Source organism: Diceros bicornis, chromosome X (genome assembly GCF_020826845.1).
Source record: "Diceros bicornis minor isolate mBicDic1 chromosome X, mDicBic1.mat.cur, whole genome shotgun sequence".
Taxonomy (NCBI): domain Eukaryota; kingdom Metazoa; phylum Chordata; class Mammalia; order Perissodactyla; family Rhinocerotidae; genus Diceros; species Diceros bicornis.
Genome location: NC_080781.1, coordinates 102,451,831 through 102,471,218, shown reverse-complemented (window position 1 = coordinate 102,471,218; position 19,388 = coordinate 102,451,831).

Below are 19,388 nucleotides of genomic sequence, written 5' to 3'. Positions count from 1 at the left end.
ACTGTAACTCAGGGAGGTTATGTGACTTGTTCGTGCTCATACTAGTAGCTATTAAGTGGCAGAGATGGAAATTGAAGCCAAATTTTCCAACTCTAAATCTAGTGTGCTTTTGATTGTGACACAACTGCCCTCCTCAGCAAGACTGGCTGAGACGTGAATGCTCCAGGCAGGCTTATGTTCTGGTGCTTCTCTTCAATTCAATATTTTAAAAATATTTGCTCAACGTTTACTTAATGGGAGTACGGAGAGACTGAGTTTCTATTAATAAAAGTGTATACCTTTTTCTTTATATTCAAAGTAAAGACTTGACCACATATACTTATCACAATAACAGCTACCATTTGTTGAGCACTTACCATGAGTCAGGCACTGAGCTAACCACTTTACAGGCACTATCTCATTTAATCATAGGGGGTTGGCGTTATCGTCATCATCATCATCCTCGTTTAATATGTGAGGCCCAAAGAGGCTAAGTGACTTAGCCAAGGTCACACAGTTACTAAGTGATGGAGCCAGGATTTAAGCTCAGGCAGGTTGACACCTGAGTCTGTGAGTTTAACCACTATGTTTCATTGCCTTCAACTACAGCAAAAATCTTAAATTGGCATTTTAACCTACTGGTTTCTTATTTTTATTTCTTTTGTTTGTTTTGTTTTGTCACTCAAAACTGAATATGATGGAAATAATTTACAGAGAAATAATTATAAAATCACATCTAAAAGATTTTAGAATTTCCCCATTGTTTTTTAGGTTTTCTTGATAACAAATTATTTCCTGTTTTTCTGTAGTCCTTGTTTTTTCTTTAATTTCCATTTGCAATTTCCCAAACCAAGCAACTTTTGGGGAGGTGTATTAGAGAATGTAAAATTTAAATAAGAAAATGAACCCCTCGTTCCTAATAAAAAACACTGTGGCATGCATTATTTTGTTTCGTAATCTCAGCCTATCATGGAGAGTTGCTCACTTTAAGCAACTCCCAGCTTGTTAAGCTCACAGTTGGTGGCACACCCTTTAACTTGCACATGCTCATCACCAAAATGGTGTGGCTGGCACTAGTGAGGACTGGCTTATTTTTGCTTTTGATTTTTTACTCAAGGACCCCAGCCTTCTTAGTGAGAGAGGTGGCCAATTTCCATCTCACCAATTACTTTGGGAAGCACTGGCAGAAACCCAAGGTAGTCAGCACCATATTTATGATTTATCCCAGAGATTTTTTTAACACCTCTTTTAAATTGGCACCCCCGTCTGTTGCCTGGCTGGCCCATTGCTTAATCGTCTCTGTCTCAGAAAGCTGTGGAGGAATTGATGGATCTAATCCAGTTTTCACAGTGGTATTCAGGACTCAGGAGCTGATTAAGAAGGAGGGTATGGTTTGGATACATGCATATTGGTTCAAATATAAAAAGACAATTTTCTATAACTTTTAGCTGACCCTGGTGGGCATATAGATTCTAGAGCAAATCCCATTTGGTGGGTTTCCTCAGCCTGCTATTTGTAAACAGGTGAAACCTGATTATAATGAGTGTCAGAGGGCAGCTGTAGCCTGCAGGTTGAATACTGATGTTGACAGCTGTGTAATTACAAAGCAGTTTTATTACAGTGCATTTCATATGTATAATTATAATGAAGTTCGGATAGTTTAGAAAAATGACTGATCGTGAACAATGTCAGACCATCTACATCTGAATTTCACCTTTGTGTTAATTAAAGCAAAACCTCCAAATAGAACTGGAAGTGAAGGGTCACACCTGGTGAAAAGACTCCCCTACTTTGGCTTCTAGTTTGTCCACTCATTGTGTGTACTTCTGTGGAAAACTAAAAACTTTATTGACTGAGTACTTCTGGGTTCAAGATCACAAATCATCCTCTGCCCCACCCCACCCCCAATTCTTCGTGGGCACAGTCTGCTTTGGATCTTGAGATGTCTCTGACTAGGACTGAGGGTTTCAAATCAAGTGTAGGGAGTGGAGGTAGTTTTTTGTGTGTGTGTGTGAGGAAGATCAGCCCTGAGCTAACATCCATGCTAATCCTCCTCTTTCTGCTGAGGAAGACCTGCTCTGAGCTAACATCTATTGCCAATCCTCCTCCTTTTTTTTCCCAAAGCCCCAGTAGATAGTTGTATGTCATAGTTGCACATCCTTCTAGTTGCTGTATGTGGGATGCCGCCTCAGCATGGCCAGAGAAGCGGTGCGTAGGTGCGCGCCCAGGATCGGAACCCGGGCCGCCAGTAGCGGAGCGCGCGCACTTAACCGCTAAGCCATGGGGCTGGCCCTGGAGGTAGTTTTATGTCTTGATGCCTGAAAAAGCAAAGCCTCCTTCAAATGCTGAAAAGAAATGGACACGCTCACATTTTGGAGTTTCGAATGGGAACATATAGTCCGAAAATGGAACAGAATATTTGAAATCAGGACTTCCCCAGAAAACCTGGATACTTATAGCTATCATGTATTTTGAGCACTTACTATGTGCCAGGCACTGGGAAAAGTACTTCCCACGTACATTATTATCTCCTTTAATCCTTTCAACAACATTAAGAGGTAGGTCCTAGAATCCTCATCTCTGCAGATGAGGAAACTAAGGCATAGTGAGGTTTAGACTACTTGCCCGAGATCATACAGCAATTAAAAGGCAGAGCTGGCATTCAAATCCAGTTCTGACTAACTCTGAAGGCCTTTCTCTTAACCACCAACGGGCCCTGCCATTCTCTTAGATGTTTAGGCTCTAAATAATTTCTTTGCAGAAGGGATTCAAAGGTAGGAGCCAAATCAGTATTTCCAGATGTGTATGACCTGCACAATTTTTGCCATACCCAAGGACAACATAAATTACAGGCAGGGTGTTCATGCATGCTCTCTCTCATTCCCTGATGGTGGTAGCCTTCCTCACTTTAGCCTCATCCCCATAAACGAATCCAGGATCCATTCTTGGCCAGCCAAGTTGGTCTCTGGAAAGTGAACTGCCATGGCTGTACCTGCTTTAACCTCATCTTAAACAATAATAATCATGAAATCATAGGTTGGATGTTAGATGTATTTTTAAACGCACACCAAAATAAATAATGTTCATCTGTGACCATCTAAAATTATCTCATGTACCACCAGGGGGACATAACCTCATATAGGAAATTACTGATCTGGATGATCTTAAGCGACCTTCTAACCTTGACATTCAATCAAACACTTAATCTCTAAAAAGAGTTCAAAAAGGTCGAGATGGTTTTGAGCAGGATGGCACTATGCCAATCCTTGCTCATTTTCCTCTCTTGCAGACTCCAGTCTCTGCTTAACTATCCTTCATTTTCTGAGAGATTTTTCACAGCTTTTCAGAAGAAACTGGACACTTCAAGAGAACAAGCTACTTCTATTTCCACAACTACTGATCTTCAACCTCCAGCTCAGGTGTCACATCCTTAGAGAAGCATTCTCTGACCACCCAATCTGAAGTAACCTCCTATAATGTTACCCTGTCTTATTTTTCTCTTAGTACTTATCACTAATTGAAATCATCTTGTCTGTTTGTTGACTTGTATACTGCCAGTCTCCCTACTAAATCATAAGCTCCAGGAGGTCCCTGGCATTTAACATAATGCCTGGCATGTGGTAAGAGCTCAAGCAGTATTTGTCAAATGAATGCACATGATGAACTAGGGATTCTGAAGTTAGGGTAGGGTTGTGGAGCTGATGAAACAGAGGCAGCATAAGGAAAGCTGAACTTTGGGTGATGTAATTTATCCAGCAAGGTAAAGTGGGCAATGACCTAGGAAGGTGTAAAACCGTCTAAGGTACTTACACCACTCATTCCTTCTTGAGTACTTACTGTATTCAGGGCATTGTGCTAAGCTGTCCCTTGCAGACTGGTTACTATCGAGCTCGGGGGCCTATGCCATTGGTAAGCCCCAGTTCCATTCATGTAACTCATGTTTATTGAGTGACTACTATATGTCAAGCACTATTATATGCTGGGATACAGCAATAAGCAGGACAAAGTACCAGCCCTGTAGAGGGTCAAATCTTTGGATCAGGATCAGGCACACATCTTTATATAGTTCTTTTTCCCAGATGGTATTTCCTAGTGATCTTTTACCTTTCTAGCAAAACCAGATCTTTGCTCTCAGGGTGGTCCTAGAATCACCCATCCTGACCCTTTTATTTTTATAACAGCTACCATCCATTTAATGAATATGCATTATGTGTCAGGCACTGTGCTAAAGGCTTTACATGCATTATATGATAGAATCTTTCCCATAACCTCATGAAGAAGGTATTATTAGTACTTCCACTTTACAGAGGAAGAAACCAAGGCTCACTGAGATTAAATGATTTGCCCAATGTCATGTAGTTGTTATGTGGTAGATTGGATTCACAGCTAGGCAGGGTGCCCCCTGGAATTGTGCAATGCAATGACCCTCCAGAGTCACTGCCCCTAACCATGAGTGTGCAATGGTGCCTCTTATGTTACATATGGCCTCCCTTCCCTTAGGAAATCTAGCTCTGAAGATTCTGGCAATCCAGACACTCTCAGGTATAGGGTTTGCCTGAGGAGCTGGCAGTGAGATAAGTAGAAATATTTCAAGATCTGCCTGTGTGGTACAGAATGTGAGGCACTGGTGGATATATGTTATGAAGCAGTTGCTATGGTTCATTACACTCTAGGAAAACACTAACTCTCAGTAAGATTAAATTATTGACGATATAGTTCAAGAGGAAAACAGTATATATCTGGACTTCTTTCATTTGAATATGATTAAACACAAGCAATTAAAGAAAAGCTAAGAAAAATAGCCAGTGCATTTGTAGTGAAAATATTAAAACCATATCTCGATATAGGTAACTTGGATTAAGATATTAAATATATTTGTGCTATCAGTTTAATAAAAATATATCCTTTAGGTGCAATATAGAACTAAAAGCTATAAAATATATTTTGTTTTTATAATGATTCTGCATTTTACTGAATATATTCAATTTTTTAGTACCTTTTCAAAGTAATTTTTCTCACCTTATTTCATTTTGGTTCATAAAAACCTTGTAAGGTAGAGGAGGGAAGGTATTATCTTCATTTTATAAAAGCATAAATTTAAGGTATAAAGTGGACAAGTAAGTTACCAAGAACACCAAATTAGAATTGAAGCAGTGAAATTTGGTTCACACCACCAGAGTGCAAAAATGTCACATTTCTTTATATCCCTGCAACAAATGAAATCTTCTCTGAGCCTTCCACTTTTCCAGCTGGCTAAAAATTCAGTCTCATGTTTTTTAGAGGCCCTCTCTCTGCCAAGGTTGTTGAAAGCCCTAGCAAATCATACACAGACCAGAACTTTCAGGGCAGGCCCTCTGCCTTTTGTCTCTACTGATATGTTTATCACGCAAATGCACAAGGCCTCTTGTAGGTAGATGCACCAGCTGCTTCTGTGCCACCCTTGTACATTGAGGGGGGATGTCTTTGCTGAGGTTGGCAGCCTCATGGCCTGGTATCCAGCCTCTCTTAAGTGTAGTATGCATCCATTCTCCTTTGAGATCTTGCCTCTTCTTTGGAGCATTAAAAGGGAGCAGGGATCTGCCATTACTCCTATCTCCTCTCTAGTCTTAGACTTCCAGAACTTCTACATCAGACAGCTTCTGCCGCCTCTACTCAAAAGTACTTTCCTCTTAACTCTCTGGGACAAGCCAGCATAATTTCCCTCAATGAGCCTAGACTTCTGAAATCAAAAGCTGTGGATTCAGGTGATCTTCTAGGTACCTGTCAACTTCTGTTTTTGACCTTGCAACACAAAAGCTCCCAAGACGAGGGAACAAAAATGCTTGGCCATGTTTTGATTTATGGGAGGGAAAAATACCTATAACAGCAAAAACAAATTATAAGAAAATTAATATTTCAATAAACAATCTGGTCACAAACTTGGTTACAATTCTTATTGGTAGTTTTTGTTTTAAGCATGTTATTTGTAAGTCAGCAGTAACCATGGATCTACATTTTTGCCATTGATTTCAATTCTTTGCATTTTTATTGAACACACACAGTCCTCCTACTACTGTACTATGTATTGTATGACATATATCAGAAGAAAAGATATCGTCTTTGTCTTTGGGATGTAAGGAAATGAATCCACAATGTGCTGTTTGACAATCTGTTGATGGTAACTTTCAGATCCCACTATCCAAGGGGCTGGGATATTTCTTTACTAAAGATTACACCCTTTACAGAGAGTTTCTTCTTTTCTTTCTTTTCTCCTCCTTGTATTCACTCAAGATACACTATATGCTAGTCATGGAGTCAGGGATATAAAGATGGATGACACTGTCCTCGTCCTTAGGAAGTAGAAACTAGGTGGAGAAAGAGAATAGACCAACATCAGAGTGTCCCAGTAGAGGAGGAAATATTTAATTTAGGATGTAAAGGATGAGTTGGAGTTTACTAGAAAAGAAGTGAGGAGGAAAAATCCAGAAAAAAGTAACAACATGGGCAAAGAACGGAATAAAATTCCCTAAAATAAAAATCGGGAGGTGAAAGGACATAGCATGCTCAAGGAACTGTTAACAATCTGACTGGTGTACAAAGTCTGTGGGGGATAATGGTGAAAGACAAGATTAGGGAGCTAGCCTTGGGTATGATTGAAAATATTCCTATGTGCAATGCTAAAGAGTTTGAGATTCTTCTTAAAGGCAATGAGAAACCAAATGTTCAAATAGGGAAGTGACAAGATCAGAATAGCATTTTTTGAACGCTCCTTCTGACAGAGGTGCCAAAGATGGACTGGAGGAGGAGGAGACTGGAGACTGAGAGAGTAACCAGGTGGCTCTTGATGGGAGTTCATGAAATAAGGCAATGGAAGTGGAAATAGATTTGAGGTAATATTGATGGACTAAGTGTACGAGGTGAGGGATAAGTGAGAGTTAAAGATTACTCCCAGGCCTGGGTAATCAGGTAGATGGAGATAACATTAACCAAAATAGGAAATACCCAAGAGGGCCAAGGTTGTGTATAATGAGTTCTGTTTTAGATATGTTGAATTTCAGGTGTCTTTGGGATATCCAGGTGAATCTTAGCCAATTCACTTAGCCAAGTGAGACAAGCTAATAAGCCTGCAGCTTGGTTAGAGAAGTCAAGGTTGGAGTTAGAGATTTGGGAGTCATCAGAATACAGGTGTTGAATAGACTCATGGCAATAAATGTAGAGCAAAAGAAAAGGCTGAGGATAGGGGCCAGAGGGACAGGTAGCTGGAGTAAAAGAAGACCCCAAAAGAGACTGAGAGAAGCAGTGATCAGATGAGAGCTAGAAGAGAAAGGTGTCATGGAAGACACAGGAGAAGAGAGGTACTAGAAGGAAAGGGTGGTCATGTGTAACAAATGCAGAGTAGAGGTCAGAAAGGACAAGAACTGGAAGGGCCACTATGAGTTGGGCAATTTGGACGTCACTAGTGGCTTTTGTTGGAGCAGTAGTGGGAGCATAAGCCAGACCACTGTGGTTTGAGGGCTTAAGAGGAGATAAGGAAGAGGGAAATAGTATATGAGGCTTATTCTGTCAAGAAGGCTGGCAGTAAACAGAAAGTGAGAAATAAGATGGCAACACAGTAGGCAAAGTTAAAAGAAATATTGTTTAATGTGGGAGAATGCATATGTAGAGTGAGAGTGGAGCTCCGAGAGAAGACAGGGCTAATGCATGGAGTTGAGTCTCAGACAAGTTGAGGGAGGATGAGTTCTAGTTCAGTACTTCTCAAATTACCTGTGACAAACGACCAGCTTTTTAAATTTCCAATCTGTCACAGACTGGTACTTCTGTAAAACATAATAAAAATGAATTACTAGAAAAATGCAGTGAAAAACAAAGACATTCAAAATATAAGGCCCAATTTTTCATTATTAGATCCGATGAATATACAATTACTTTATCAAATTGCTATAAAAGTTTCTAAATTCTTACTCTCAGTTTCAGTGCTTATGTTGTTGTGGTTCAGTATAAAACAGTTTGAGGATTGGAAGGGGTCCACCACCATACTTTGAGTAGCACTATTCTAGACCATAAGACCTAGAAAGGAGGAAGGAAAGCACACTCCTTCTTCCAAGAAAGAGGAAGAAAGCAAGAAAGGATGCGAGAATGGAGAGAACACTTAGGAGTGGAATGGAGAGTTGAGGGAATTCCCAGCTGAAAATCGTTGTTTTGTAGTGAAGTAGGAAGCTTGACGTTCTGAAATGAATAAAGGATGAAGGGGATAGGGTGGGAAGATTGGAGGAGTGTAATAGTGGGTTGAAACAGCTGCTGTGGGAAATGAGAAATGGAACAGAATAAAGATGAATAAAAGAGTTGTGAAACAATAGAGAGAAGGCCCAGCTGAGGTTGGAAATAATAAATTTGTTATGGAGCCAATCAGTTCCATTTTGTGATTTCCTTAGCAATTTTGCAGCTTCAGAGCTGGGGTGGAGAAACATATGGTGGGGTTATGGTAATATGGTGGGCTAGGTGTGCAAACTGAGTCTCCCACGGAAAACAACTAAAAATACTGGGTAAAATGCAACAGACATCTTCTTAAAGGTTCCAAAGAGCTGGAAAGGTAGTAAGGAATTATAGGTCCAGATCTAAGTGAAGGCAGAGACATGAAGTTACTTCTTTGAGAACATTCACTGAACTTAATTTAAGCTTCAGAGAAGGAGCCGTAAACAAAGTGAAAAGACGAAGCCAAGAGTCTACCCAAGGTGGGGAGTCTAATAAGGTTCCTTTCCAGATAAAACTGGAATGAAAAGGAGCTAAACCATCAGTGTACTATTGAGCCAAAAATAATCCCCTACACACACATGCACACACATAAGGGGACTTTGAGGAAAGCAGCCTTGGTACCGAGTGGAGGAGGGGGAAGGCACCTGCTCTGAGAAGTTGTAAACACAATCTCATCTAATAAAGATTTGCAGCCTAAATTCACATTACCCAGGTGCTCCAAAATACCCCAAGCTCTGAATTTAGTTTAAAGTAGACACAGGCTGGTAGTGCCACCAGGCACCTGGCAGAATGCAAACCCTCTCTGCAGGAAGCTACCCTCATCCTAAACCTCAAAATATTCCCACAAATAATTTTCCTAAAACATAAGGAGATCTTAATTAAAAATCACTAAGCGTACAATGAAATGAGGCACCATACATAAGACAAATAGGAAGTTCAAATAAGATAGATTTGAATCCAAATATATAAGTAATTACATTTAAATATAAATGGACTAAATGCTTGTGTTAAAATATAGATTGTCAGACTAAATTTAAAAAATCCAACCATATGCCGTTTACAATAGTTACATTTAAAACATAAAGATACAGAAAGATTGACAGTAAAAGAGTGGAAAAAGACATTTCATACAAATACTAACCAATAGAAAGCTGGTACTGCTATATTAGTATCAGACAAAGTAGATTTTGAGGCGAAAAAGCACTACTAAAGATATAAAGGGTCATTTCCTTTTTATAAAAATACAATGCAATGTGAAAATATAAAAATGTTAAATTTGCATGAACCTAATAATGGCCTTAAAATAAATAAAGCAAAAATCAACAAAATTACCAAGAGAAATAGACACGTCCATAATCATAATGAAAGATTTTAATGCACTGCTCTCAGTAACTGATAGAAAAAATAGAACATAAAAAATCAATAAGTATATAGAAGATTTGAATAACAGAATTAACAAAATTGATCTAATAGTGTATAGAACATTGAACCCAATGATTGTACAATACATATTCTTTTCAAGCCCACAGTGAACAGTCACCAAAATTGACCCCATACTGGGTCATAAAGCAAAGGATTAAAATAATATAAATGACATTCTATGATCACAATGCAATTAAGCCAGAAATCAATAACAAAATGATAACTAGAAAAACCATATATGTTTGACAATTAAAAAAAATACTTTTAAATAAATCATGGGTCAAAGAAGAAATCATATTTGAAATTGTAAAATATTTTGAACTGAACGAAAAGGAAAACACTACATATCAAAACTTGTAGAATGCAACTAAAGCAATACTTAGAGGGAAAACTATAGCCTGAAGTGCTTATATTTGAAAATAAATAAAGGCTAAAAATGAAAGAGCTAGAAAAAGAACAACAAAAACCCAAAGATAATAGAATGAAAGGAAACATATGGTGAAGTTGATCCAAGATTAGAGGTTGGCAGAGCAGGTGTGGTTGAAGGTAGTAAGTATGAGAGAATTGAGAAAACTAGCAAAAATGTGGTCAAAATGATTGGTAATGAGGATCAAGCTGAGCAGAGAAGGAGGGTGAAGTGGAGGTGGAGAAAGGAGGGGATGTCAGGAAGATGGGAGAATAGGGATGGGTCTAGGGACATGAAGTCACAAAGACGTGAGATCACAAAGCAATTTAATGGGAGTAAGGGAGTGGGAGGTGAATACATAGGCGTTTTTGATTAGCATGGAATTTTGTGTATGTGTGTGAGGAAGATCAGCCCTGAGCTAACACCATGCTAATCCTCCTCTTTTTTGCTGAGGAAGATTGACCCTGGGCTAACATCCATGCCCATCTTCCTCTATTTTATATGGGACGCCGCCACAACATGGCTTTGACAAGTGGTGCATCGGTGCACGCCTGGGATCCGAACCTGCGAACTCCGGGCCGTCGAAGCAGAGCGTGCGCACTTAACCACTTGCACCACCGGGCCGGCCCTGATTAGCATGGAATTTTAAAGATTTCATACGTGAAACAGTTCTAAATGAAGAAAATATTTGATGTGTGACCATGTAAGTGGGTTGCTGAAATGAGGTGGAGTACTCTTAATTACCTTTTATGAGTCTACTCTTACTCTATACTGGTTTATAAGACCTTACAGGATAGGAAAACACCTAACTCATCTCTACGTCTCTATTATGGGGCCTGGCACACAGTGGATGCTCAACAAATGCTTGTCTAACCTAACTAATATAGGCACTATGCTAAGCACTTTGTTGTTGTTACTGTTGTCAAGTCAATTCCAACTCCTAGCAACCCTGTGTACAGCAGGGCTGAACCCTGCCCTATCTTTTTGCACCATCCTCTCACCTTCCAGCACTATATTAGACAATGCTCCACCACTATTCATAGGGTTTTCATGGCTAATTTTTTTGGAAGCGAGTGGCCAGCTCCTTCTCCCCATTCTGTCTTAGTCTGCAAGCTCTGCTGAAAACTGTCCACCATGGGTGACCCTGCTGGTATTTGAAATACCAGTGGCATAGCTTTCAGCATCGCAGTAACACGCAGCTGCCACAGTTACACAACTGACAGATGGGTGGTGTGGTCCCCTGACCGGTAAACGAACCCAGGGCGTGGTGGTAAGAGTGCCAGATCTTAACCACTAGACCACCAGGGCTGGCGAGCACTTCACCCACATTCTTTTATTTAATCCTTACAACAATTTTATGAGGTGTGTACTGATATTCAATTTAAGAGATAAGGAAAGTGAGGTTAAGTAACTTGCTCGAAGTTGTACAACAAATGAACAGGTGCAGTGCTAAAGGCCTGAGAGCAGATGTTTACTATAGCCCCAGCCAAGCTATGCCCAAAGTAACTACTAGGCCTTGTTGTGATTCCGGAGAGCAAAACTTTGCTGAAGCGGTAAAAACATCGTGACATCTAAATTTTCACTGGAACCCCAAGGCTGATTATAAAATTAACATCCTTCTCTTTGCCTCTCAGCTGTCTAGTTCTTTCACCCCATCACTCTTCAACTACCACCAAAACCTAGGCATTTTATTGCCTGTCTTCTCCCTGTGCTCATTATTTCCATCCAGCTCAGTCCTCCCTCTTCCCTGGCTGATGGTATCTTATCTATCTCTCTATTTATGAGACTAGAAAGAGTAATAATTGATGCTTTGAGATCTCGGTGTCTGTGCTTTTCGGGATAGAAGTGTTTCTGGGTTAATTCATCTGTCCAGGAATTACTTGTAGGTTTACTTCACTGAAGACTTTGTAATGATGACCATCAAAGAAATGATACTAATAATGATAATGATAACTGCTTAAAATAGCTCTTGAAACTCTCCATAATTAAAGAAAAGCACCTCTCTGAGCCAACATTCCTCTCTAGCTACCCCCTCATTTCTCTGTTCCTCTTTGGAGCCAAATGTTTCAACACAGTTGTCCATATACTCTATCTGCAGTTCCTCACCTCCATATTTACTTTTCAACCCACTCTTTTCTGGCTTCTGACCCCTCCACTCCAATGAAACTACTCCTGTTATTGCAAAAAGCAACATCCATATTGCCAAATCCAATAGACACTTCTCTGTCCTCATCTTACTTGAACTCCCTACAGCATTTGACTTAGTTAACTATTCCCTGCACCTTAAAACATTTTCTTCCTTGGATATTGTGACATGATACTGCTGGTTTTCCCCTACCTCACTGGTTGCTCTTGTTTAGTCTCCTTTGCAGATTTCTCCTAATATTGTGCTATGTCAGGACTCAATTGTGAATTTTCTCCTCCTTTTTAAAAATATTCCTTCTCTACGTCATCTCATACAGACAATGGCTTCTAATACCACCTATATGCTGATAACTCCCAAATTTATTTCCCTAGTCAAGACTTTCATCTGAGCTCATGACATGCATATTTAACTATCTACTTAACATCTTCATTTGGATATCTAACAGATACCTTAAACTTATTATGTCAAGAACTCCTGAAATCCCCTCAACCAGCTCCTGTCTCTATCTTCTTCAACCCAGTGTGTCACCGCCACTTATTCAGTTACTTAAACCAGAAATCTAGGCATCATCCTTAATTCCTTCCTTTACCTCACCTCAATGACATATCTATCAGTAAGTCTTATTGACTCTATTTCCAAAGTTTATGTAGAATATCGCCCTTCATTTCATCTTAACTGCTACCACCTAGGTCCAGGCCTGTCCTGGATTATGAAAGTTTCCTTACTGGTCTCCTTACCTCTTCTCTGGTCTCCTCTAGTACATCCTCCACATAGCAGCAAAACTGATCTTATTGAACCATTCAATGGCTTCCCATTTGGCTCTTTGAATAAAAGCCAAATTCTTTATTATGGCTATGCATGATCCACTCTTGTACCTCAATAAGTAAATAGAAGAGTTGAACAACGCTATACACCAACTAGACCTAAGATACGTCTATAGAGCATTCCACCCAATAACAGCAGCATACATAATCTTCTCAAGTGCGTGTGGAACATCCTTCAGGATACACTATATGCTAGGCCGTAAAACAAGCCTCAAAACATTTAAAATAATTGAAATCATACAAAGTATATTCTCTGCGACAAAGAAATGAAATTAGAAATAACAGAAAGAGATTTTGGAAATTCACAAATATGTGAAAATTAAACACCACATTCCTAAATAACCAATGGGTTAAAGAAAAAAATCACAAGGGAAATTAGAAAATATTTTGAGATGAATGAAACCAAAACCACAACATACCAAAACGTATGTGATACAGCTAAAGCAGTGCTTAGAAGGAAATTTATAGCTGTAAGACCTTTATTAAAAAAGAAGAACTATCTCGAATCAACAACTTAACCTTCCACTTTAAGAAACTAGAACAGAAGAGCAAATTAAACCCAAGGCAAACATAGGGAAGGAAACAATCGATTAGAACAGAGACAAATAAATGGAGAATAGACAAACAATACAGAAAATTAACAAAACAAAAGTTGCTTCTTTGAAAAGAATAGCAAAATTGACAAGGCTTTAGTTAGACTGACCAAGAAAAAAAGAGAGAAGACTCAAATTACTAAAATCAGAAATGAAAGGGGGACATTACTGTAAATGTTACAGAAATAAAAAAGTTTAGAAAAGAATGCTATAAATGATTGTGTGTCAACAATTAGACAACTAGATGAAATGGACAAATTCCTAGAAACACACAAACTATCAAAACTGACTCAAAAGAAAATTGAAAATCTTGCTAGACGTATCACAAGTGATGATATTGAGTCAGTAATAAAAAAAACTCCCAACAAAAAAAAATGTCCAGGACAAGATGGCTTCACTGATGAACACTACACTTTTAAAGAAGAATTAACACTTCTCAAACTCATCCAAAAAATAGAAGGAGAAAACTTCCCAACTCATTCTATGAGGACTGTATTATCCTGCTACCAAAACCAGACCAAGACATCACAACACAACTCAGACCAATATTTTTTATGAATATAGATGCAAAAATTCTCAACAAAAGACTAGCAAATTGACCCAGCAACATATAAAAAAGGATTATACACCATGACCAAATGGGATTCAACCCAGGATTGGAAGGTTGTTTTAACATCCAAAAATCAACTAATGTAATACACCATACCAACAGCGTAAAGGACAAAAACCACATGATCCTTTCATTAGACACAGAAAAAGCATTTGACAAAATCTAACCCTTCATGATAAAAAATACTCAACTAGAAATAGAAGAGAACTTCCTCAACCTAGTAAAGAACATCGATGAACCCCCCACAGCTAACATCATACTTAATGATTAAAGACTGAAAGCTTTCCTCCTAAGATCAGGAACAAGACAGGGAAGTCGGCTCTCACCAATTCTTTTCAACATTGTACTGGAGGTTTTAGCCAAAGCAATTAGGCAAGAAAAAGACATCCCGATTGGAAAGGAAAAAGTCAAAATAGCTACTTGAAGATGACATGATCTTGTATATAGAAAATCCTAAGGAATCCAATTTAAAAAACTATTAGAACCAATAAATGAGTTCAGCTAGGTTGTAGGATACAAGATCAATATACAAAATTCAGTTGTGTTTCTATACAATGAACAATCCAAAACTGAAATTAACAAAACAATTCCTTCTACAGTAACATCAAAAAGAATAAAATACATAGGAATAAATTTAACGAAAGAAGTGCAAAATTATACTCTGAAAACTACAAAATGTTGTTGAAAGAAATTAAAGAAGACCTTAATAAATGGAAGGAAATCTCATATTCATAGATTGGAAGACTTAATATTGTTAAGATGTCAATACTCCTCAAATTGATCTACCTTCAATGAAATCCCTATCAAAATCCCAGCTGGTTGCTCTTCAGAAACTGGCAAGATAATCCTGAAATTAATATGGAAATGCAAGGATCCCAGAATAGCCAAAACAATCTTGAAAAAGAAGAACAAATTTAGAGGAATCACACTTCCCAGTTTCAAAACTTATTACAAAGTTACAGTAATCAAGACAGTGTGGTGCTGGCACAAGGATAGACGTATACATCAGTGGAATAGAATCAAGGGTCCATAAATAAACTGTTACATTTATTTTTTATTGATTTTTGACAAGGGTGCTAAAAGCCTCAACAGGGAAGGTCAACAGGGAAAGAGGAGTCTTTTCAGCAAATGTTGCTGGGATGACTGGATATCCACATGCAAAAGAATGAATTTGGACTCCTTCCTCACGCTATATACAAAAATTAACTCAAAATGGATCAAAGACTGAAATATAGGAGCTAAAATTATGGAACTCTTAAAAGGAAACATTGGTGAAAATCTTCCTGACCTTGCATTTGTCATTTATTTCTTAGATATAATGTCAAAATTATAAACGACTAAACAAAAAAATGATAAGTTGGACTACACCAATATCAAAAACTTTTTTTTTGCTTCAAAAGACCCTATTAATAAAGTGAAAAAACACCCACAGAATAGAAGAAAATATTTGAAAATGATAGGCCTGATAAGAGATTGTTATCCAAAATATATAAAGAATTCTTACAACTCAATAATAAGAAGACAAATAACTCAATTTAAAAATGGGAAAAGGATTTGAATAAACATTTCTCCAGAAAAGATATACAATTGGTCAATAAGCACATGAAAGGTGTTTAACATTGTTAGTCATTAGAGAAATGCAAATCAAAACTACAATGAGATACCACTTCATACCCACTAGGATAGCTACAATAATAATTAAAAAATAAAAATAAAAACAGGACCAGCCCGGTTAAGTTCACGCATTTCGATTCCATGGCCCGGGGTCCACCAGTTTGGATCCTGGGTGTGGACCTACTCACGGCTCATCAAACCATGCTGAGGCGGCGTCCCACATAGAAGACCTACAACTCACTCTACAACCATAATACACAACTATGTACTGGGGCTTTGGGGAGAAAAAAGAAAAAGAGGAAGATTGGCAACACATGTTAACACAGGGCCAATCTGCCTCAAAAAAAAAAAATGAGGGATAGGAAACAACATAAAAAATAAAAACAAGTGTTGGCAAGGATGTGGACAAATTGGAACCCTCATACACTGCAGGTGGGATTTTAAATTGGTGCAGTCAGTTTGGAAAACAGACTGGCCACTCCCCGAAAGGTCAAACATGGAGTTACGATATCACCCAACTATCCGACCACTAGGTATATACACAAGAAAAAATGAAAACGTACATCCACATGAAAAGTTGTACATGAATGTTCATTGCAGCATTATTTGTGATAACCTAGAAGTGGAAACAATTCAAATGTTAATCAATTAATTAATGGATAAACAAAATGCAGTATATCCTTATAACGGAATATTGTTGTTAGTGCCAGCCAGTCGGTTCCAACACATAGCAACCCTGTGTACAGCAGAGCAGAATTCTGCCTGGTCTTTTTTTTTTTTTTTTTTGCACTATCCTCTCCCCTTCCAGCGCTATATCACACAATGCTCCGCTGTTGTTCATAGGGTTTTCATGGCCAACTTTTTCAGAAGTGGGTGGCCAGGTCCTTCTTCCTAGTCTGTCTTAGTCTGGAAGCTCTACTGAAAACTGTCCACCATGGGTGACACTGCTGGTATTTGAAATACTGGTGGCATAGCTTTCAGTATCACAGCAATACACAGCCGCCACAGCATGACAACCGACAGAGGGGTGGTGTGGTTCTTTGACTGGGAAACGAACCTGGGCCACAGTGGTGAGAGCACCAAACCTTAACCACTAGACCACCAGGGCTGGCTAATGTAATATTATTCATTCATAAGAAAAAGAATGAAGTACTGATAGATGCTACTACATGGAGGAACCTTGAAAACATTACATTAAGTGAAATACGGCAGAAACAAAAGGACAAATATTGTATGATTCCATTTATATGAAATGTCCAGAGTAGGCAAATCTATAGAAACAAAGCAGATTATTGGTTTCCAGGGGCTGGAGGGAGTGGGAGAGAATGGGTATGTAGTTTCTTTTTGGGGTTATAAAAGTGTTCCAAAATTAATTATGTTGATGGTTGCACAACTCCACGAATACACTAAAAACGATTCAATTGCAAAATTTAAATGGGTGGATTGTATGCTTTGTGAATTATCACAATAAAAAGAAGAAAGAAACAATCAGAGATGTCTGGGGGAATCATAGAGCAGGGTGTAGCATGGAAAATTTCAAGCTCCTTAGAAAAGCAATATGCCACCATGAGGCATCTGCGGTAGAAACGGCAGCATGGAGGTTTTAGTTAGAGAGAAGCCTGTCAAGTGGCATGGAAGAAATCCAGAATTCCTGTGGGGTCCCGTGGAGGATGCAGAAGGCTGCTGAGAGTTAAAAGGCAGCATGCCTACCAGGCACATGCTGTGGCATAGGGCGAACAGCCTCAAAGTCAGGGGCTGGATGGAGGATATGGCTGAAGTTTAGAGAGTTAGCACACCACTAGGAGCTGAGGCAGGAATTCTGGACAGTAAGTAAGGAGAGACGGCTGAGCTATCTGACATAATGATTGTGAATTGCCCATGCTGAGAGAATAAGCCGTAAATTACGGACATTTAAGCAGTGGACAGAGTGAGACAAAATGAGCTACACTTCAGCCAGGATCCAGCAGACGTTATGGGGCTCAGATTTCCCCTCCTCACTGCCATGAGTGACTTTGAATTTTAAATCGAATATTTGCACAGAGACTTTTAATTCAGAACACATTTTTATATTTAAATTGACAATGTTAATCCTCACCCGGCCTAACCTGTGCCACCAGGCAACTGGAATAGGTGCTTCAGAATATGATGAGATTAGTTATAGAAAAATAACTATGTGTTTATAATTAAATTTGGAGGTGGGGCACAGTTGTAGTACATACATTTTCATACCCTATTGTATGCATAGATGATAGTAGATGAAGTCTTTAAGGAAGAGAGAAAAGAGAAAAATAAGTAAAGATTCTCTAAACTACAACAGACACCTTCATGTTTTGGTTGCTCATGACTCCTCCAACTGCCCCAAGTAATATTCTTTTCAATCATCTCCTCCCTAAAAAGCTTTCCTTTCTAATCCTCAACTAGTTATCTTTGTTAATTCTTCCACATTCAGTATAGATATTAGCATATCTAAATCTCATTAAGGAGTTTGCATAACTTTGTCTCAAGGAAATAGGTAGGAAAATAACATTCAATTAATTTGCACTGCAGTTGACAATAGAAGGTATAAATGAAACAACTAGAAAACAGCCCAAAGTAGATCATGGTACTTTGGCTCATTAACGTGTTCATTAGGTAAAGAAAGGATTCAGGAAGGAAGGATCTATTTTGTAATCAGGAAAACAAAAGCTGATTTATCAATTTGAATTGAAAAGTAGGTAAAGCATTTCAGTATTGATTCATATATTTATTCAAATGTAAAAGAGAACTCATCACCACCTCCACCACCACCACCACGTGTTATATGTGTACAAGGTTAGATCAAAGTGGTAGCTAATAATATTACATTCTGCAGTTGTTCAGGGATGACAGTTGAGAAAGTTTGATGACAGAGGATAAAAATAACACTTGTTTGGGCATAAATGGAAGTTCTTTTCATTGAACTATGTGAACGTTCCTCATCTTACCCACACCCCCAGAAACCGAAGAAAGTAATTTTGCAACATTAACAAATGTTCACTACCTCATCAAATTATAATGATTCTTTTTTCTGAAATGAAAAATAACTATATTGTGAACATGAGAATAAATTGAGGTAATGATCAAATAATTAGTAACTATTGGATTTAATTCAATTTCCAGTTTTACCACAGAGTAAATAATGTGCATAACCTTTGTTCAAGTAGATTTTCAAAATTGAATAACAAGCATTTGACAAGAGTTAGTTGACAGCAATTTAGAGGCAGATGCAGAAGCAGAAATGCTTACAGTTTAAATGTGCTTCGTTGATAAAGAGACTATGGCCTATTTACCTTTTTTATTTAAAAGAAACGTGGAATCTTTAGCTCCCAGCTTGACAGTCAGTTACAAAAAGCAGAAGGCACCTTAACGTTTCCTCTGGAGGGAATTATCACTACAGTCCAGTATTAGCAGTGGGTAGAAACACATGTGCTCTATCATAATTTGACCTTTACACTCCAAGTCAAGAGAGTCCCAGGCAAGGTCAGTTTTCCGATCTACTGTGCACTTTGCATAGATGCAAAAATAAAAAAATAAATTTCACAGA